A 22,562-nucleotide genomic window follows, 5' to 3' on the forward strand; every position below is an offset into this window, starting at 1 on the left:
GTGAGGGAAAAGTGTAGCAGCTTTTTCATCCAGCAGACAGGCAGTGAGCAGCAACATGTGAGGAAGGGGCAGAACGGAGCTGGCCTCTCCGACACATCCAATTAGAAGACATTGTTTAAAGCAGGAATGTTTAACGAAACAGCTTTAATAGTTTGTGGATAGTAACTTCTTAAAGAATGGGTATGCCTTGATACTAGGATCATGATTATGACCAGGTTAGCAGTTAGCTTCATCCTTCAGGACCAAGTAATACGGATTAGTCCTAAATAAAGACAGTCGGACTTCTATCACCTGAAGAACACTTTTAGGATTAAAGGATCATGTCCCTGTGAGATCTTGAGAAACTCATCTATTTCACTAAAACCAGGAAGGTAGAGCAGTTCAAATGTCCTTACACTGACTCCCTGCAGCTCAGAGAACAGACTTTAAAATGATTCTGTTAGTTTACAAATCACTGAACAGCTTAGCACCAAGTACATTAAAGTTCCAGAAAACTCAGTCTTCTGGCTCTGGTCTGCTCTGCAGCCCCAGAATCAGGACCAAACATTGAGAAGCATGATTCAGTTTTTAAGTTCCACTTGAACAAACTTCCAGAAAAACAGCAAAACTGCCGAAACACCAAGCTCTTTTAGATCAAGGCTAAAGACCCATTTGTTTAGACTTGCCTTTAATTGATAACTAGAACATTGTTAGTTTGTTTGGATCATAACTTTTCATTACTTCACTTTATTTTGCCACTGCAGTGTGATATATGTTGTCTATTTTACTGTGTCATGTCTTTATCATGTCAAATACTTCGAATTGCCGTGTTGCAGTCCAGATAAATTTGATGAACAAGAGTTATCAGTGGTAAGCCGTTAACTGCATGTAATGTTTCTAGACGTCAAATATTTCCCCCTTGGGGGAGAAAACAGATGAAGCCGAACAATTTCAACCCTGCACAAGCCATCAGTTTGATCAAGTCCTCTCAATCCATTTCACTTAAGGAGAATAAACTCGTCTTTGTCATTACGATCGCCACCGTTTTTGGCGATAAACGCCGCGAGACCTTCGCACAAACTGTGAGATTAAAGGGCCTGGCAGGGTCGGCGTCGCTTTCTCTGTCGACGGGAGGCGTTGAGGAAATAAAGAAAAACGAGGGTAAGATCTCCCTCATCCCTCTTTCAGTCACCAAGCCAGAGAGCCGCTCAGCCGCACCGCGTCAAAGAGAAAGAGTGAAAAAGGATGGGAATTAGAACGAGGAATGATTTAAGGGAGCAAGGCAGCGCCGTGCCCACGGAGGCCTTGTGCCTACCGAGCGTGCCCAATGAGCGGCGGGGACTGAGGCGTGTTGGATCTATAAGCAAAGTATTTATCCTGCCAGAGACCCTGAGAGATTAGCCTCAGCAAAGTTGATTTATATCGACACACGGCCATCCTTTACCTTATGCTACAGATATCCTCTCTCTCTCTCTCTCTCTCTCCACTCCTTCGCTCCCTGCGGATTGTGTCTGTCAGTGGGCCCTGATGCCCAGTTAGCCTCCAGCTATGATATTTGATCATAGTAACTACTGACTGTCACCTCCATTTCTTTTCTGTTCAGATACATTATATTCCACGCTGCTGCCGGGTCGCGGATGTATAGAAGGATGTGGGGAGGGGCAATCATACGGTGATGGATTAAAACGAGCCGGATGAATGCGGCATCCTCGGTGTCTGACGAGTCGGTCGTGAGTTTATTCTGCCGTTTGGACAGGCTGTCTCTACGTATAAACAAGGCGGTATGGAACACACCGCAGCGATCAGATTAATCAGATTTTAACCGCGGTTACATAAACCTCAGAAGGCCGACGGTTACATAACGCGTTCTTAGATGTACAGATAAAGGCAGGGGAATTCATTTGATGTTGGAATTTGAAGAACGATGTTTTTTTATTATTGTTGAATATGTCTTCATGTGCTTTTCATTTCGTACAATACAGAAACCTTGCAAAAGTATTCGCACCTCTGGAGCTTCGCCACATTTTGCCTTGTTTGCAAACACCAACTCTGATGCACTGCAAGAAACACAAAATCTTAGCAAATCTTTGCCTAGTTTCAAGTGCAAATATACACTTGAAATAAGGCAAAGCTAACTTACAAATAACTTTTCAGCAAGGTAGAAGAGCTCATTTTAAGTCAATGATTTCTTAAATTTGATTTAAAAAGTAGCTACTATAGTTCCGCTGGCAGATTATATCACTTATAACATTTAAAAAATGTCTTGGATTAACATGTAGTGGCCAGTTGCTTGGATTTTGTTGTTGACTTTCATGAAAACTGTTAAAAACGGCCACTATGCATTGCTTCTGTAAGTCCATCACAAAACATTATTGTAAAATATATTGAAATTTGCACTTCTCTTGTGATAAAACGCAGAAAGGAGCGTGCATATGAATGCTTTTGCAAAACACCGGCCAACTGTAATATGAGATTATAGTCTAGCAGCATCAATCTCTGTAAATCGGCTTTTTTTTTCAAATGTTGATCCCTTGTACGTTTACATTTTCATGTGAATTAGTTTGACTTCAGTCTAGACATCAGTTCACGTAACCTTGGGTACTTTCACTCCAGGCCAGAGAAGAAAAAAAGCTGCAGCGATGGAAATTATTATGAAACGACTAGGAAGGAAACAGAGCTATGTATTGTACCATCGATCACTCGTCTGAAACATTCATGTCTGTAGATCGTGAACTTCTGCTTCATAGACTGGCTGGAATAAGCTGCAGTGAATTCAGAAGTGGTTCAGAAATCCACTACCTGAACTCTGGGAGTGGAGAAAACTTCCCAGACACTGGAGAGATTCTTCAAGTAAACTATTTCAGGCCACATGTTTTCTGGTTTCATGGAGCTAAGTGACAGGGAGCAAACCTAGCAGATGGATATTTATAGCGACCCCCCACAAATATTTGCACATCTGGTAAAGATGTGTACGATATTTTTCGAATAAACTGTTGCTATGGAGACTTGGTGACCTCCAGGATGCCAGTCCTAGCTGCAGTTCCCCATCAGTGAGCTTTGGATATGCATGTATATTTTTTTGCCATTCTCTCTGTATGTGAAACTAGAGTGGCACAGTTTAAAGTGTTTTCAACTCTTAGATTATTCTCAGTTAGGGCAAGTCGGTGTTTTTGTAGTAGTAGTTTTCTGATGTATGTAAATAAATGTACGTTTACCTCCCAAGAATTATGTGCTCTCTTGTCATTCTCGTCTTGAAGAATAACCAAATAAATAAATTGCTGTCATAAATCTATGTGCTACATTACTTAAGTTAAGTAATGTAGCACAGTTTAAAAGGGAATTAAGATGATTAAAAGTTATTCAGGGACTTGAACATTCGAAATCTGATCGAAACTTTCATGATGGAAATTTATTTACTTTTCAATCTTTCTTCGTGATTGTTGTTTTCTTCTCATGTCTGGATTTAAAGTGTTGCTTCTCTGTTGGCATTTCTCATACTAAAGCTATGAAGAGTGGAAATGGTTTATTATTCGTAACAAACACATAAGAATGTGAGTGGCCTCAGCCTACACCTTTTTGATTTGTGCAACACTTGTGAATTATTTTTATTTAACTTTGGTTTGTATTTATGTGATTTACGGTTGGAATGTTGATGAACAACTAATATTGTTGTCATGTGGGTGTTTGAGTGTTTTAGATTGAATAAATAGCAACTGTAACAATGGATGGAGTCATGCATAGTCTAAGAAAGAGTCTACTGTATCTGACATAACAATGTTAAAAATGCCAAGCCAAAAACTTATATTGCCACTTTCATACTATATTATAAATTTTATTGTAAATCATCAAATACATCAATTGCTTTGACTTAAAAAAAACGCTCAGATTTTTCAATCTATTCAACGTAGCCACTCCCGTGTTGCAGCTAAAACTCTGAATCCACTGAACGTGCGCAGCCAGTGCAAGAAATAAAGCTTCCCCTTCAGCTGATTTACAATCCATTGTCAAGTTTAATGTTATTAACAATGCATTATAGTTGGATTTGAACTAACAGTGAGTGGGATGTGGCCAATCATGTGAGCCTCTATTTGCCCTCACTTGAAGACCCCCACCCTCTCATTGTGGCTGTAATTGGCTGAGCTCAGACAAATACCCTGAGACAGCTTAAAGCAGCAGACAAGTTGGCACATTATGCTAATTATGAGGAGTCATTACACGTTTAAGGAAAATGGCTGGTGGGCTCAGAAGGAGGAAGGAGGATGTCGTCAGAAGCCGTATAAACACATGCTCTGCCCATTAGACGTCCGGTCTGATGATCCCCTCCTTCCCTCGCCTGCCTCTTTAGCTGCATTCAGTTGTCGCCGGCAGCCGAAAGCCCGCAGCTGTCTGGTCTGGCCCAGCCTGGAAAACACGACCTGGCAGCAGCAAACGGTCATGCGACAAAAATACTGGTGACCGACGCTCTGTGCATTGAAACAGGATGTTTCACGCCGCTGCATAATGAGGTTTTTCAGAAATTCTGCGTAAAAGTAAAGAGGTCTTGTCATGTTGGTAGCTAAATGTGAGAAGGATTTTCTCAGATCACACGGTTTGGTTTTTGTATGGATTTACAAAAATGGGTGGTATGTACATAACATTCAATGAATTAATCTCCTGGTGAACTGAAGTGAGCTTGATCATTTCCAGTTGAACAAAGGTTAAAGAGTATTACTGAGAAGACGGCATTTTGAAAAACACTGAAACATTTGGGGCCAGTTTGAACTTTTTTTTAAATTTTTTGTAAACAGGCAAGTTGCCATTTTTGCCTATTTTCCATGTCTAAGTTGAAAAATTAAGATTTTTTTGAAATGCAGTTTTAGTTACATAGACTTCATAATAAATTTTAATTATTGTTTTGCTTTTATTTTGGAGATTTAAAAATGTTTTCCAGTTCCAAAGTTACACATTTTTAAGAAATTATTTTTTTTTCCTTTTTGGTTATATTTGCATTAATATGTCACCACTATTTGTTAAAATGGTCTCAAGATGGCAATATTATTGTTTATTGCGATAATTTCTGGGATGATTTATCTGTTATGACCGGCCCAGTTGTAGGTCTGTGAATAGTCTAGATGTTTAAGCCTCGATAACATCAAACGTGTGGGCAGTCAAACCTAGACTGAATGATTGATTCTATGCCGATTACAGATTTTTAAGGTATTTTGTTGTTTTATATTAAAAAAAATTGGATTTTCATTGTTTCTCAAAAGTACCGCTGAAACGTTATGTCACTCAAGAATCCAAAACCTCGTCACGTCTTTTTGAGCTGAAGGTTTCGTTACATCCGTTTATGGAAAGAAAAGTTAGGACCGGGATTTGAATAAAAAATGCTGTTCTACCTTTTGGATGCCTGTAGGTTGAAGCAACACTGACATGAACTACATCAAAATTCAAATGAAGTTCATGGTTAACAGATACAGTAATGGACACACACAATTTGGGCTCAGATGTTGTTCAGCTTTCTATCCTATAAAGTTTTACAATGTGCATAAAGTGAATGGATTCATAACCAATAATAATAATAAAAAAAAAGTGTTTAAAAACTTTAGTTTTTGTTTCCAATTCTTGTGTTTGGATGCGAGGTGCAAACACAGCAGAAAAATCTCAGTTTTGCAAAATCTCTGAGTTATTGTGGACAGGTCTATGTATCCTGTGACAGTGTGAAGGTGCTTTCTGCCCACACAGCCACACATGCAACCTGGAAATTATGAAACTACCATAAACAATGAACTAAAGGCATTACACAATGAATTAATCAGATGGCAAAATGTCTAAATTGGAGCGTAAACCACCGTACACGCCTTTTTTCCATTCCTGTGACACAGAGGGAAATGAGACAGTATCTGAAGTCCTCCTCACCCCCCACAGAGACAACAGGTAAAGTGGGTAATGAGCAACAGACATAGTATTCACACAGACCGCCTCTCATGTTCCCACACAGGCATAAGAGCATTCATCTCTCACTAATCTAACCACAGGGATCCCTCACAGTTATGGCCCCAAATAGCAGGAGCTGTCAATACGGACAAGGTTACTGAACTCGGGGTCATAACAAGCTAGACCCCTACCACCCACCACAACATGCACACTCTGCATCCACATAAATACAAACAGCACGTTGGCAGCAGAGCACCAAGCGCGGACAGTATATAATGAATGTGATTTTTAAAATACTTGAAAAGTTTAGATCAATGTGAATGTTTTATACTGGGCATGGCAAAAGCATGAATCCTCCCCTAAACTTTTTCACGTTTTGTCGGGTATGAATTCAAAATTCAATGTAATTTATTGGTACCTTATGTGTTAGACCAACAAGAGGAAGTAAATAAGTGAGGCTGGACACAGATGAAGAACATATCGCGATATAAGCGTTTCGTATCGGTCGATAGATGATTATTGATTTGTTTTTTTGTTTTTTGTTTTCCAACATCTTTTGATCTAAGCACAGCCTTGGTTGTGTTTTCAGGATTACTTTCCTGACTAAAAGGCTTGAAACTCCTTGCTTCGTCTCTAATCATGTAAAGCCTCTAACAGGTTTCCCTTCAAGGTACTCCAGTATTTACCTCCATCCACCTCATCACCCAAAAGATTCTTCCCCGTCTCTGCTAAAGAAAACTTTTGCCACAATCTGTCTCGGTAGAGATGCTCCTATCAGGTAATGTCCGATGCTAGTTTTCTGCAAGGCTTCGGTCAAACTGCAAACAGGAATTGTTGAGTCTCTTTTAACAAAGGCGTTGTTGTCAAGTGTCTATAAAGACCAGATTTGTATGACTAATAGATGCTCTGTCAGTAGATAGGAGCGCCTCCAGAGTTATCAGGGGCCTATTGGATGCATTCTTGAGTAATGCACTCATTGTCCATCCAGTCAGTTTAGGTGAACAGCCGCGGCTTCTTGGTTTTATAGTTGTTTGGTTGATGGTTTTCACTGCGCTCCATGAGAAGTTCATTGCTTGGAAATATCGTTTTAAGCACAACCCTGTGATGGCTGCATGATGCTGCCTCGCAAGTAAGAAGGTCCAGGGTTTCAATCCTGGCCTGGATGATAGATGAAATTCACATTTTCTTCCTGGGAGATATTGATAATCTTGATACCAAATTGGCATCTGTCAGATCGACACAAATATGGTAAGATCGATACTTTAGTTTCACATTTTCTTTATTCCGTTTTTCTGATATTGTAGTTTCCCAATCTCTACCTCAGAAAAGATTTTGTTTTGATTTCTTAACTGATAATTGTTTATGAAGGGAAAAAAATGCATACAAATCTGCTTGGATTTTCTATTGTTTCTGTTATTATCAAAGTGTTTTGCGGACACAAACACTGTCCAAAATCTAGGTTTTTACCAAAAAAATAAATAATGATAATAATAATAATAATAATAATAATAATAATAATAATAATAGCAAAAGCCACAAAACCCCCTAAAAATTCAGAACTTTGATGATTTACCAACTTGAATACAAAGGTTGATTGCACTACATTTTATTAAAGGGTACCAAAATACATGTGTCAACTTTTATTGGTAAAAAAATATATAATTTTCCTTCCACTTCTGAACTTTGCACTTCTTCTTGTTTGTCTCACTTAAAATCCCATGAAAATAGAAAAAAGTTCTTTTTCCATCGTATTGTGACAAAATGTGGCAACTTCCAAGCTGCTGCTTCCCGGAGTCTGATACTAATTGATTTTCATCATTCACACTCCAAACTGCAGCAGTACAAGTGCTTAATCACTCATTTTTCATAGAAACAAAACTGTTTGGGTGGAATTACCATGGGAATTTCACTGATGAACTCTGTAAGCTCATCTTAAGCAAAAATCGGAATGTACACAGAAAGTGCTTATCAATGTTTTTTCACTCCATAATTGAGATTAAATTAGAGAATAATAATAAAAAAAAGCAATAAGAAGAAGAATCATCAAGCCGATAATAGGATTATTGTTGTTTGTTGTGTGTTTGCTATGGATGGCGGATTAAAAAGAAAACCAGGGTTAAACGCAGGGAAGATTAGCACAGCCTGCGTAGTTATCGCCCTACCGTTTCATAAAATTAGCAAACGCAACACACTGAGAGCTCATTTGCATGAGGAGATAACGCTGGCATTGTTGTACGAGTGTTGGCGCTAATTAGAGGTTGTGCGAATACTGTTATGATGAATTAAACCCTTCATCATTAACACTGAGAAAAAACTCACAAATGATTGGACGGAGGGGGGATAGCTGAAACAGGGAGCTTGAAAGAGTATTTACAGGGTGTCAACTTGACTGACACTCCCCCGCTAGGAAAAAAAAACCCGGAGTCTTGGGAGGGGCGGCTTTCCTTTTTTAAACATTATCAAAGTCAGTAAAGCCCCAGATTGAAATATTATGGGTTTTAATAAGACTTGTGGGGGTGTGACCTGCCTCGGTGCAATGGGTTGAGAGAGAGAGAGTGTGTGTGTGTGTGTGTGTCTGCCTTGTGGATTTGGTTGGTATCCGAGTGGAATTACTCATTTGTGCCTCTCTGAGTGATGTGTATGTGCCTTCCTGCTCCGTACTGTATGTGTGTTTGCATTTATCTAAAGTGGTTAATTAAATAGCAGAGTGGAATTGTCATTTAGTTTTAATTACATGCCATAAATGAGGAGAGCAGCCAACTCGCTCGCCTTCTCTCTGTGAACCGGTCCTTCAAAAACATCAGTGAATAAAGCCTAACGCACTACTCTGTTCGAAGTTACGCAATCTATCGAAGAGGAGTGGAGAGCAGCGGCGGAGGTGGTGGGTGGGGGTAAAAGAAAAGGGAGATGGTGCTAATTAAAGTCAGCTCTCTGTCAGTTCTGGTGGATAAACACTTCAAGAAGCTTTGCAGATAGATGAGAGATGCCTTTGTGTCAGGGAAATCTCTTACATGGAAACGTGTTCCGGAAAGGGTGACAATCCCCAGGGAAGAAGACGTCTGATAAGGACCTCATCCTGATTTTTTTATCTTTTTTTTAAAAGCCTAAACAGGCCTCATTAAGGACCAATGTCCTATAGAGCTGCCCTTCATTTTATTTCGCATTACACAGAGTGAAATAACAAAACAATGACTGGAAAAGTAGATTATAATCACTTGCTTATTGGTTAATATAAAAAAGATACTAACCAGATTTATCGTGAGGTAAAAGTCTAGCGCACATTTTTATGGAGGGTTTTATTTTGTACAGGGTTAGGGTTAGGATTACACAAAATAGATCCTGCAAAGTGGGAGGAGACTGATACATTAGTGTACTCATTACTGTGATGCCCCAAAATAAAACCAACAGATCGCTTATCAGAAGTTAAGTGATTACTTAATAGAATCCACCTGTTTATTATTTAATCTTTAGTGAGTAAATCACATCATAAAGAACACAGAAAGCAATGGACAAGTGGAAAGCGTCTGCCACAACTGCAAACGGACCAAACTGAGGCTGGGCAAAGAGATTGCCATGATAAGCAGTTAGCTCTGGGTGAGCTGCAGAGATTCACAGCTCAGGTGGGAAAAATGTGTTCGTTTTGCACGTTAATTCTCAACATAAAACCCATTGGTGGCTCATCCCATACGGCTGGTGCAGGGAAAGCATTCAAAGTTGATGGGGAGTTGAATAAAACATTAGATGGGAAGGACTTGACACAACCTTAAACATCCAGCCAGAGAAACTGTGAAATTACTTTGATCAAAATTTACTCGTGCGTTAGAACGGCCCAGTTAAAGTACATTCCTAAATCCAGGTGAAAATCTGACAAGACTGAGATGAATGTTCACAATGCACAGCAGTTTCAGTCCTTATATGAGAAAAGCTTGTGGTGACACACCCTGAAGTTCAGGGAACTATATGTGTGTGAAGTTATGAAAGTACTATTAAGTGTGGAGATCTTAAGAATAGTTATGTCAGTGTTTAAGTGTAGCGTAACAGATAAAAACAAAATTCACAAAATTCAAAATCCACAAAATCCAAAAACAGTTACAACGTGAAGAAACTGCATCCATACCTGAACTACTGCTTCCAGGGAGCCTGCTTCCTGTCTCCAGAACCCAAATGTGGAACCTGGTCAGATTATGCAAAAAAACAAAACAAAAAAAAACAAAAAAAACAACAACTGGTGAACAGAAATGTCATCAACTGGACAAATGATACAAATGTGTGACATATTTTTGTTAAGCTTGGCAGCAGAGCTTAATAGAAGAACCTAAATTTGCACTCTTGACATAACCAGACAAGTGTGTCACTGATTTAACGGCATGGACATCAGAAATACTCCTGAGGAAAGAATAACAATTGAAAACAATGAAAATGAAAATATAATACACAAAACTTATGTTGCTTTTATGAAGGAACTACTGAGCAGTCTAAATTAAGGGCTCATAATGTCTTTAATTCATTTTAAAAAGTGATCACAGGTCTTACATTTTTTTCTCTACTAGTTAATCTTTTTTTTTTCTTAAAGAACCGTTCTGTCAGGAAAAAGGCTGAGTCACATACAGATACCTTCATTATGTTCTGTGACACACTGCTAACATACCCTGGCTGGCTAGCTACCGCGCTAGCTGGCCTGGCTGGCTAGCTACCGCGCTAGCTGGCCTGGCTGGCTAGCTACCGCGCTAGCTGGCCTGGCTGGCTAGCTACTGGCGCTAGCTGGCCTGGCTGGCTAGCTACCGCGCTAGCTGGCCTGGCTGGCTAGCTACCGCGCTAGCTGGCCTGGCTGGCTAGCTACCGCGCTAGCTGGCCTGGCTGGCTAGCTACCGCGCTAGCTGGCCTGGCTGGCTAGCTACCGCGCTAGCTGGCCTGGCTGGCTAGCTACCGCGCTAGCTGGCCTGGCTGGCTAGCTACCGCGCTAGCTTTTTGAGGATCTATCCTGGGTAAGTGCATTGTTGTCACCAACTGGCTGGATCACGTTTGTACATTTCTTTGGAGATACAGGTGCCAAAAGGTAATAAAATGAGAACTTACAAACAGCCATGAGGACACAAACATGCAGGAACACAAGGAACTAGGTACATGGAGGAACATAAGTGAGTATCATGAGAAACCAGCTAGAAGAGGTGTATAAGTAGAGTGTTGGAGCAAAAGACTGGGGCTGATTAGCTAACAAGTTACAGGTGTGAGGAGAGAGGCTGAGGTGAGAGAGAGCAAAGGAAATTGGACCGGGGAGTACAAGCAGGGGAATTAGGGAACTGAATCTAACTGTATCAAAGAATAACTAAAGGACAGAACTAAAATAAAAACAAACAAGGCCGATCTAACCAAAATGAATGAGAAAACATAATTAATTAGAACTAAGAACACCCAAAAAACAAACTCAGAACAATGATATTAGGTCATAAATTTTACTCATAATGGTCTTAAAAAGGACTTTAAAATTGGGTTGTGAAACCCACAGAAACCTTGAACTAGTGACTTATGTCCGTGTTCTGTGCTGCTCTCACTCCTACCGCCCAAATGAGCAATCTCCTGAAATGTTACCAGATATTTGGAGCGTGCTGTGGTGGCGTAGGGGATAGCGTGACCCAAGCTTGGAGGCCCTGAGTTCTCGATGCGGCCGTCGCGGGTTCGATTCCCGGACCCGGCAATATTTGCCGCATGTCTCCCCCCCTGTCTTTCCCTCTTTCCTGTCAGCCTACTTTCATAAAAGGGACTCTAGAGCCCACAAAAAAAAAAAAACCCTGGAGGGGAGAAAAAAAAAAGTTACCAGATATTTCTTAAACGTCACAAATATCCCTTCACATATCAACTTAGGTTAATGATAACATAACCTCTTTCACATTTCCAGTTTGCCTGGACTGGTCTGCTGACATCATTGTGTTAGTTCCTGGTCAGCAGACGCAGCCACTGCCGCACTTTCTGTACATGTTGCTGGTGAGTCGAAATGAGAAGCGGCTGCGGTTCTGAGGGGGCCTCCATGCCTGGGGGCAAAGCTGACCCCACTGTTCTCTTCTGACTGTCTGTGATGCGGCGCAGATCTTGGCTTCGGGCTACAAATATACCAGGGTGGAATGGATGGATCTGGAAAGGGGGAGGGGAGGCGGAAAAGCTACAAGGGGGCAAGGGCTTAATTTGCACGTTTTGTCACTAACTTTAAAAAGGGAGATGCTCCGAAGTGGAGCATTATCCGCTGTGCTTAATCCCACTCTGTCATGGCCAACGAGGGGCTAAACGGGGAAAAGGGAGGGAACACGTTGGGGTCGCTGGGAAGGTTTTCCCTGAGGTGTTGGGAATATGTTGACTGCTTTGCTTTGCTGTTTGCATTCATCCACTCAGTAAAATAAGCAGAACACTCACTCTTCAGTGGAAATGTAATGTAAAAATGTCCTCTTTCCACATCGGCTTACTCCTTGTAGGGTTGTGGGAGGTTAGTGCCTTCCTCCATCAATCAGAAGCCACGAGGCGGGGTTCACTCTAGATAGGTCCTAGTCACTGGAACCTATTTCATCTGTCATTATCCTCTAATTAAATAGAATTTCTTCAACCGTCCATCAAGTTAAAATAATCTATCTGTTTAAAATATTTGTATAATCATGCTGTAACTTTTTTATGTTTCTTGAATATCTATAAGTTTTAGACATTTTTAGGGTGTAATTTTACTTGCTATGACTTGATTACTTCTGCCAACACTTCTAAAAGATTTAAACCAGTGCTGTCTGAACGTTTCTGCCAGGTGGCCCAAAATTGTCAAGTTGAAAGTCCTTGTAAGTCCCAAAAATGTTTTACTTTTCAAAATAAAATACAGTTTGAATCTTTTTTTATTGGAATTGCTTTAATATAGCCTATTTACAGTTAAGACAAAAATTCTTCACACACCTCATATGTTTAGCTTTAAAACAATCAGTTAAAGAAATAGATATTTCTGATTGGAGTTGAGACAGGAATCTCTGAAAAAAATAATAAAATACTGTTAAAAGGGTATCGGTTTTGAATAAAACAAAGTTTACATTTGACTGAAATGGCTTGTGGAAAACTAGATATTATTTAAAACTTTCTTCATAATCAGTGGAAAGATCTTTGATAGCATAACTTCTTACTCATTTCCACTGATATTTTGATCTTTGTTGATGAACTCTTATGTCTTTGGTATTGTAAAAGTTAAGACACGTTTTCATGCATGGCACCCATATTAGATTTTGAGGATGCGGTTAGTGAGAAATTCTGACATCTGGGGGCTTGTCCGGTCAAAATTTTCAATATGGAACTTGTTATATCCATTATTTTGGAAATGTCAGCATCCTATCCTTCTGACTTCAATCAACAGTGAACATTATTCTGTTTTTTTTATGTAAATATAGGACTATAACACTCATAACCAAGTGGCAGTGAGAGAGAATCTAGAGGTATTTGGTGAAGGGCTGCGCTCTCTTTCTTTCTTTTTGGTGAGTGTATGTTTTGGAAATTCAGCACATTTCTCTTTGAGTGACAGCCAGCAGTATTTTTCAAGGCTTTCCTTCCTCGTGCAGCCCGGGCAACAAACTGCACATCACAAGCCGGCCAAGATGGCATCCATCTCACAGCCCTTCCACTGATCTCGCAGCTATCGGTCGCCAATCAGACTCATCATGTAGCTGCCTTCTGCTTCCTGACAGCAACTGGGGCCAAAAAAAGTTAACTCTTACTCTGCCAGTCTGGACACAAACACACACAAAAAATAAGTGCTTCTCTTTCTCGTTGGTCAGATTTTATTTGCTGGAAGCAAGATTGAACCACAGCAAGCGATCACTCTCCAGGACGCTCCTCAGCCTCCTCACTGTCACCAGGACAGCCATGCAGCTGTTTTTCTTTCCCTCTCTTGTCTCTCCTCTTAACAGCCGGACCGGGCTTATCATCTCACTTTGCATACACAACGCAGCGCTAAATGATTTGTGCGAATGTGCAGGAGTGAACATTTCCAACTTAATTGGGAATATTGAATAGCAGATAATTAGATATTTGATGTGACACGTGGCGTCTAATGGGCTTGATGCAGTGGTCTCGTGTTGTTCCCATAGAGAGAGGGATTTCTGATGTGTTGTCAGGCCCCGGTGTAAAAATAACTGAAGTGACAGAAATGACTTGGTTGTCAGTGTTGTCGAGGCTGGTGCGGATTTTCACAGCCATGGGTCCCCTCCCCGCCGCCCCGTGCGCGCGCGCTACGCGTGCGTGTCCGCAGCAGCCTGTGCGCCCGCGTGCGCTTGTATACACGCGTGTTATTTGTGCACCGCAATGTTGTGGGTGACAGTGCTGATCGCTGTGTGATGACAGCCTATCATTGTCGCTGTGCAAGAGTGAGAGTGGCAGGGGGGCCTTTTTGGCATGTGTTTTCTCCACGCCTTCATTTGTGTCTATGGCACTCTGAGCTTGGCTTAACAAAGGAGAGGGTGGGGAGGTGAGGTGGAGAAGGGTGTGGGTGGGCGAAGGTGAGGAGGGTGGTGTGGTGGTGTGCTGGCTGTCAGAGGCTGGGTGGGGCTAGCTGTGGAGAAAATGTGATGGCAGCGCAGTCACATGGTCTCGCCTCCATCCATGCATCAGGAACAGGAAGCAGAATGCAGATTCAGTGAAAACTTACCGGTGTAAGTAACCAGTGCAGGCAAAACTGAAAAAGAAAACCTGGGCTTTTAATGACGCTTGAGCCGCTCGTCTTTTTTTTAATTCTCAGTCTAGAATGGGATTTAGATCGGGCCTAAAAAAAACAAATCCAACTCAACCCAGGCCGAGCTGATAATCATTGTTTCTGACTGATGGACTTTAACTGTGGGCTAAATTACCTTCTTATAGTGTAATCAGGTCCTACAAACACCTGGCCATGAGTCAAAGATGAGTCTAGAGATTGCAAGGTGGGACTGGAGTAGGAGGCCCCTAATTGGACAAAGTCAGGTTTGTTTGTATAGCACATTCCAGCAACAAGAATGTTCAAAATGCTTTACAGCATATAAACAAAATACGCACAGTAACCAATTGTGAAACAAGCAATAAATGTGATGTTTCGTCCAATGCCATCATCAAAATTAGCAAGCAAATGTATATCACATATATCAATCAATGTTCCAGATATTATGAGTCACAGGCTACCGTAAACAGGTGGTGTTTAAAACTCTGAGCTCAAAGTTTCATCATCTTTGCAGTTTCCTGGTAGTTTGTTCTATTAATAAGTTGTAAAAAATAAAAATAAAAAATAATAATAATCCAAAATCTTTTTTGTTGACAACAAAAAGCTTCTGGCTTCTTTCTGGCTGGATATTTAACCACTCAAAAGACAAAAAAAAAAAAAAAAAAAAAAGGTTGAGTCAATTGAAATTGCTGGTTGGTTTTCAGGTACAGGGCTAACCTTTAAGCTTTTTGTGTAAATTTTCACAGGGGTAAGATTGTGGAAGTTGCAGAAGCATAATGCTGGCCTGCGTTACCCAATGAAAAATTTGCTTTGGTGAGTACATTTCAATCTTTTTTTTCCCCCACCAGGGGGTCTTTTGTGGGCTCTAGTGTCCCTTATTTGAAGGTAGACTTACAGGAGGGGAGGAAGGAGAGAGGGAAAGGCATGCGGCAAACGTCGGCCGGGTCCAGGAATCGAACCCGCGACTGCCGGTTCATGCAATAGTAAACAAGCTGCATTCCTGCAGGTTTGGTTAATTTTAGATCTAATCTTTTCAGTTTCTCTGGTTGTTCATTTGTGTTCAGCACAGCAAAAAAAAATAAAATAAAAATAAAAAAATAAAAATATATATATATATAAACCCTTCAAACCTCCCATTGTCAACAAGTGCCATGAAGCAGCAGTCATTTCTCTCTCTCATCAGGAATTAGGTATGAGGAAGGCCTTTTATGAAAAAAAAAAAAAAACTTGCCTTGAGCCATTTTTCACAAAACGTTTTAAGGAAACGTACCACATGATTTTGTGTCAGAGAAAAGCTCTGCAGGGCTGCTCTGGAAACGCTGTCAAAAAGCTCCTTTCTTCTTAGTGTTATTACTGTGCTCAGAACGTATGGAGAAAATAAACCAAAGCAGCATTCATTCTCCTAAACCAACCACTGCAGGAGACTCCCAGTGAGATTGACTTTGGAATACTTTGCAACCGGTACAATTCATTGCACATACAGTGCATGCAATGGGAACAATGAGAAGGGTAAAATTATCTAGGTGAAGTGACAAGGAAGTGACAGGCTGTCCATTAACTCAACACCCAACTGCAGCTTCCTACCTTAGTACTGCTATGGTGGTCATTAACTGGGGTGACTGCCAATCTGTATTCTCCACACCAAAGCTTTCACTCATCCCTCCTTCAGGAGAAGCAATGGGGAATTTTAGGTGTAAATCATAAACACAAACTGCATTCTAAGATTAGATGGCCCGAATGCAATTGTTTTTATACACACACATATATATATATACAGAGGGAATAAAAATATGTTGTCTAATAAATGCGCATGATTTTATCAATGCTGCTTTTTCATCAGTATTATTGTCTCTTGATTTGTTCCACATTTTGCCATGTTACATTTATAAAGTAGAGTACTAAATAATTGCAAAGAATTTAAAATACAAGATTATTAGCATTAGTATTATTATTTGATTACCAAATAAACAGCGGTACATGTTTGTGATTTATGTAGAGTCAGTGTTCTTATGGAATCTCTTTTGATTGTGTATTTTGTATGTTTCTCCCAGCTATGCACACCTACACAGGCTGAGACTTTTATTTTTCTTTGTCCATCCATCTTTACGAAACATCCACAAACTCAGTCAGATTAGATGTAGAGCATGAAGGAATATCAGAATATCAGTTTATCGACGTGATTTAAATCCAAACTTTGACTAGGTCATTTATAATTTGTGGAAATTTTAAGTTCCATTTTTCCATTCCTTATTATTATTTTTTTTTTAAACTTAGCAAAACTTTAAGCTAAGCGTCTCCCCAACTTTCTCTCTGAGAAGTTGTTAGCAAAAACAAGAAAGAAAAAAATTATGATTTTTTTTTTGTTTCTTTGTGTAGAAATGTCACATGATATCCAAATGTAAAATGATGACGTTTGCCGTCGTCACATGACAATCGAAGATATTTCCGCAACGGACTGCGTGAACGTGGACAAAATGCATTCTAATACCTGATTCACAGCCTGAACGCCCCACCAGATCTGTATACGGACCTAAAAAGAATACATTTGCTTTCAATACAGTTGGGTTTTTTTATTCTCTTTTATTCCGTAGACGTGTAAAAACTTGAATGAATAATGGTAATAAGGATCACAAGGGAGCAGTAAGTGAGCTGTGTGTGCACCATGTGGGAACACAGCTTCCCTTCAAATGAAAAAACCCAAAAAACCCAAAATAAAAACAACCCATGGTTGAACATTAATGACAGAGGATGAATGTACAATAGGCACCCTCTAAATTCCAAGTCCTGCGGCAGCAGTCGTTTAACGGCGTTCCCACGAACAGCTGTCAGACTTTTAAAGAACACTAAACTTCTTCAGTAAATAATTTCTTTGTTGGACCCTCAGAAATCTAAAATCCCCTCACTAAAGTGGGGATTATTTATGTGGCCTCACATTTGATCTCAAAGGAATATTAGGGAAGACATTTTGATTAGTTTTCAGAGAGGGGATGAATTAAGGCCCGGATAAGATCAGATGGTGTTTATTCGCAGTCGTGCAAGTTTCTGTGTCAATGTCTTGGTTTTTATGCGCCGATGTCTATTTTGGTGTTCGATGTTTATGGAGTCATCCCAAGAAAACAGTCATCTCTTTATCAACAGGAGAGCAAACTGGAGCAATCGTTAAGACAGAGTTTGCAGCACGAACATGAGTTTCCTCAAAGGGAAATTTGTTAGATTTAAGTGCAATTCAAGCTGGTAAGTGTCAAAAAAAAAAAAAAGAAAAAAGAAAAAGCTTTTATTACTGGACCCCATTACCACATTTTTTTTTCCTTATTTTTTTTGTAAAATTCAACTTTTAATAAACTACTCTTTTTAGTTAGAAAGGGAGAAGAAATCTTTCTTTACAGAATCTCAGCCGAAACAATTAGAGGCACGGCCCAACAATTTCACGGAACTAAAAGTAAACTGAGCGGGAAACTCATTTTGATGTTATTATCCTTTAAAAGTTGACCAGCGAGTCTGAGAACTTTTAATTAGCAATTTTATTTTCCTGAATTTTAGATCTGGACCAAGTGCCTCCTTTCTTCATGCTTCACAAAAGGGAAGGAGGGAAAACAATGATGTTCAACTAAGGCAATTGAAAATGTCTGTTTTGCTAAATATTTCATGTCAGCGAAGATGAAATCAAAATCCTATAAAACAAGTAAAATGTAAGCATCTGCACAGATAAATCTCCTCACATCTCAAGTCTGAAACAAAGAGTTTAAAGAGCAACTTTTCCTGCTACAAATCCTCCAGGGTGGTTTTGGCATTTTCACCATTAAATAAAGTGGAGGATCTGTGATGCTGTGGGCCTGATCCTCTTTCAAAAGCTTTAGGAAAACTATTAGAGCGCATGAAATAATGAAATCTGAAGATCTCCCACAGAAAACCTCAGAATATATTTCAGTTTCACATAAGCTGGTTTTATAACTTTTTTCAATTTTTCTTTTAGGGCTGCAAATAAATGTAGATGTCATGACTCACTGCTCTTGTAAAACGTCTTTTGATAAAAGGTATGAGAAGCATGATCCTGTGATGAAATAAACATCACTATATGTCCACACATGTCGGCAGAGCCTCTCTCTCCTGTACATCAGTTTCTGTAAATGCTGATTTGACAGCCTGTCTCTGCATTTCCACTTTCAGTACCTTAACAGCCACATCCCCCTTTTGCAGTAAAGGAGAAATATAATCCTCTCTTTTAAATTATTTATTCCTATTGTCTAAGGCCTAAATGAAATGTCTGTGTCAGGGATGAAGCTCTGCTCTACTCTGTCGCAGCAACCTGGTTAAAACCAGCAGACTGGTTGGTTTATTCAAGGTACTGGCTCCGTCCGTTCTCACCCTGCACTGGACCTCCGTACACAAACAAAAGCCACGTAGATGGGAGGCTGGAAAATTATATATATATACGTATTATTTTCAGGAAACACAAAAGTGTATTTTTTGCTTGTTTTGTTGATTTTGGTGATTATTTTCAATCCAATCTACACCGATTAGTAAAACCGCTAAAAAAACAACATACAAAGAATCTCTGTTTGTGTGCTGTTTACATGTGGAATTATTCTCCAAAGATTATTAATACTGGTGATGTAGAGACCCACTTTGCCTCTACGTCATTGTGATGATGTACTACATGTCTGTGAACTATTGTTTTATAAGTAGATGAACTGAATTCTCATCCAGGAAGCTGGAATCAAACCTACAAGCTTGAACTTGAGTCACTTGATTAACTAATGACTATTAAACATTATTGATGTCACGTTCGAACGAGTCCTGCTTTTTCAAAATAGATGAACTAATAAAATGTGTGCAAGGATTTTTTTTTTTTTTTTTTTGCTTTTCTGTCACACAATAACAATTACTTGCCAGAATTTTCCAGTGAAAACTTTCTAGAAACCCCTCAAATGTTGTGAAAAGCAGCGCAAAATATTTTTTTCCCCCAGTCCGACGTGTTCAAAAAAGAAACCCATCTGGGTGGAAACTGGCAACAACACTGTCCTGGAGAGTCTTGAAACCCCTAAAAGATCCGAAATCCTCCTGTTTTTTGTTTTTTTATTGTTTGTTTGTTTTTTTGGATGCCCATTTCCATGTATGGTGGGATCATTTTGAAATCACTTTCCCAATTGGTTGAATCTGAAACCCAACAGATTTAATCGCAATTTTCCCTTTTACATGTTTACACATGCGTTCTCGCATTCTTTACTCAAGTGAAGTCTGAGGTTCGCAGCAACGGAGTAGTAGACTGAAACTCTTGTTTCCCATCAGACACCAGCACCAACATGTTAATATGACCGGACAGGTGACCCACTGGGGGGGGGGGGGGGGGACCACCACCCCGCCTGCCGCACAAATGAGGACTTGTCCAGGAAAAGAGGAGGAGAAAAATGAAAGGCCTCGAGGGCCTGCACTGTACATCACAGTCTCGTCTAATCTGGTTACCATGGCAACAACAGGGATTAGGGAGCGTGATAAGGGAGGGGCCTTCTAACAGACTAGTCATATGCATAATTCATGTAAACGAACCACGATGGGGATGGTGGGGTGGTGGATGGTGGTGGTGGGTGTTTGAGGAGAAGTTGATGAGAACATTCAGACGACACACACCTCACTACTGTTCACCAGTCAGCATGAGGTTTACTCACAAGTTAGTTAAGCACTCGCATTTTTAAATGCTGTTACAGCACATAACTTTGTACTTGTGTGGCGTTTTATGGCTAAACAGCATTAATATACAAGTATATGTTCAATTGCAGCATGTAAAAATGTCTTCTTTTTCGTTTTTTTTTACATATTTGTTAAAACTGTTCCTATGACAGTGTGACGTTCAGCTTGACTTAAAGGGGGACTTGCATTATAAAGGGGTTCTGTTTACAGATATCAGGCAAAACTTGATTATCACTCTTAAACTGTCAACAAAATAAATATTAAAATACCTCATGTAGAAATCTAGCAATGGATTTATTCAGAGATTCATGATAATTATAGTAATAAGAATATATGATTGTGCTGAAGAATAAACAGAGCAGTAGCAGAAATATCGCAAAATATAACCAGCTTAAATTTACATAACTCAGTTTATGTCAGCAAAAAGACAAACCAAATCCAATTGATTTTAAATCAGAAAGATTGTTCAAAACAAACAAACAAACAAACAAAAAAAACCTTCTCAATCCAAAATGAAAACTCCAAAAGAGCAAAATATCCCCTCAAAAAAATTAGAAAAAACAATTAAGATACCACAAAAAATTACAGTTCAGAACCTCACCGAGAGCTTTGGTCTTTTCCCTCCTCGTTGGCGTCTCATACCTGGCGACGTCTACCTGGACGGAAAGCTCCCAACAGTTCCTGATCCGAGATCCGTGTTGCAGGAGGGCCAACTCAGCCTTTTACGTCTTTTTTCTTTCATTTTATGTTTGTCTGTTTGACATCCTTAAAGGGATTCATCTTGCCGCATGGACCTGGTCGCGTGCGTTCTTACCGCTGTAGGAAAACTGTGTAACTGCTAGCATCGGTGGCCTTGCTAACTAGCTTTAGCATTGATAGCAGGTGTGTCTCACCTTTTGGGCCGCCGCGCACCGATGCACGCGCCCCCTTTTAACCGTTCACGTGACTTCAGTCACACCTGATGATGCTGCCCCAAAAATCTGTTTTAATCAGTGGTAAATGTTAGATCACCTATAAAACAAATAACTGGAAGTGTCCTAAAAAACAAACAAACACACAAAAAAAACGGATATTATTTCTTTATTTGGAACAAACATAAACATAGGAGTTATGTTACAACAGCATGTTATGAGACAAATAATCTATGAAAAAAATAAATAAAATAAAACTGCTCTACCTACTCCCAGAAACAACCCATCAGAGCCAAAAGGAGGGTCTTGGCACTGTCAATCATTCTCCTGTATGTGTTACCCACATCCTCCGCCTTGCTCTTTACTAGGCTACAGCTGGGTTTCCACCATGGGGCCTGCTATCAATGCTAAAGCTAGTTAGCCTGGCCACCGATGCCAGCAGTTACACAGTTTTCCTAAAGTTGTTTCACTCCCATGAGCACATTTAGGAACGTGTACATGGGAATGATTGACATTGCTAAGACTATACTCCTGGCTCTGATTGGCTGTTTTGTACTGATATTTCTGCAGACGGTAACAGTAGCACCGGGGGAGAAAGTGAAGGAGCCCGATTGGTTTTTCCATGTTATCTGCCTCACACTGTCACCAACAAAGTGACGGTTTAGACAAATATGTAAAAACAAAAAACATATTTCTGTAAAAGTTTCAAACTGCAGCTTTAGCTTGATGAGATGTAGCATCGGTGGCGCCCCGGAAACACTCGCGTCCAACAGAACGGCGCCGGGTCAGCTCAACTGCATTAGTCATTTTCACTCATGAACAGATGTAACAGACGTTTTAAGGGGCCAGATTATCGCTGCGATTTCAAGATGGCTCAATGTGCATGTCAGCAAAGCGTGAAGTGAACGGGGAGGCGGCGATAGGAGTGGGGGTCTGAGTGTTTATGTGATAGAGAGATAGAGAGAGTCTGGCTGTCTGCATTAGTGAATTTGAATGCGCTTGTTATGTATATGTTGCTTCTCAGTGGACATGACAAACGTGTCGCCCCTTCAGTGTGTGCTACACCAAGATGCTACTTCACCCCCCCCCCACCACCACCAGCACCAACACCACCCTAACCCCTCGGTCGTCCCTTGAAAACAACACACCTCTTCGCCCTCGCTCTCCTCCTCCTGCCCTGATACTCCGCACCCCCCAACCCCACCTGCATAATAACAGCCCCTTCTGTCTTCCCCTGCCAGAGAGCGCCCATGTCCAAACCAAACACAACAGATCAACAACTCGACATGCAGATCGTGTCACGGGATAAATTATGCGCGGCGTGTCAGCTTCATACGTGGGCTCTCGGGTGGCTGTCCGTGACATGT

General features: G+C 40.3%; 1 long non-coding RNA gene across 2 annotated transcripts in view; it reads right to left on the reverse strand.

Annotated features, from left to right (window-relative positions):
• Nucleotides 1-22,287, reverse strand: part of LOC122831555 — a 67,066-nt gene extending 44,779 nt beyond the window's left edge. For both annotated transcript variants that reach the window (XR_006370712.1, XR_006370713.1), the window contains exons 1-2: nt 20,886-22,287; nt 10,013-10,068 (exon numbers count right to left, since the gene is read on the reverse strand). This is a non-coding gene — a long non-coding RNA (uncharacterized LOC122831555). The remainder of the gene's footprint in view (nt 1-10,012; nt 10,069-20,885) is intronic.
• Nucleotides 22,288-22,562: the final 275 nt, after the last annotated feature.

This window comes from Gambusia affinis, linkage group LG05 (assembly GCF_019740435.1).
Source record: "Gambusia affinis linkage group LG05, SWU_Gaff_1.0, whole genome shotgun sequence".
NCBI lineage: Eukaryota > Metazoa > Chordata > Actinopteri > Cyprinodontiformes > Poeciliidae > Gambusia > Gambusia affinis.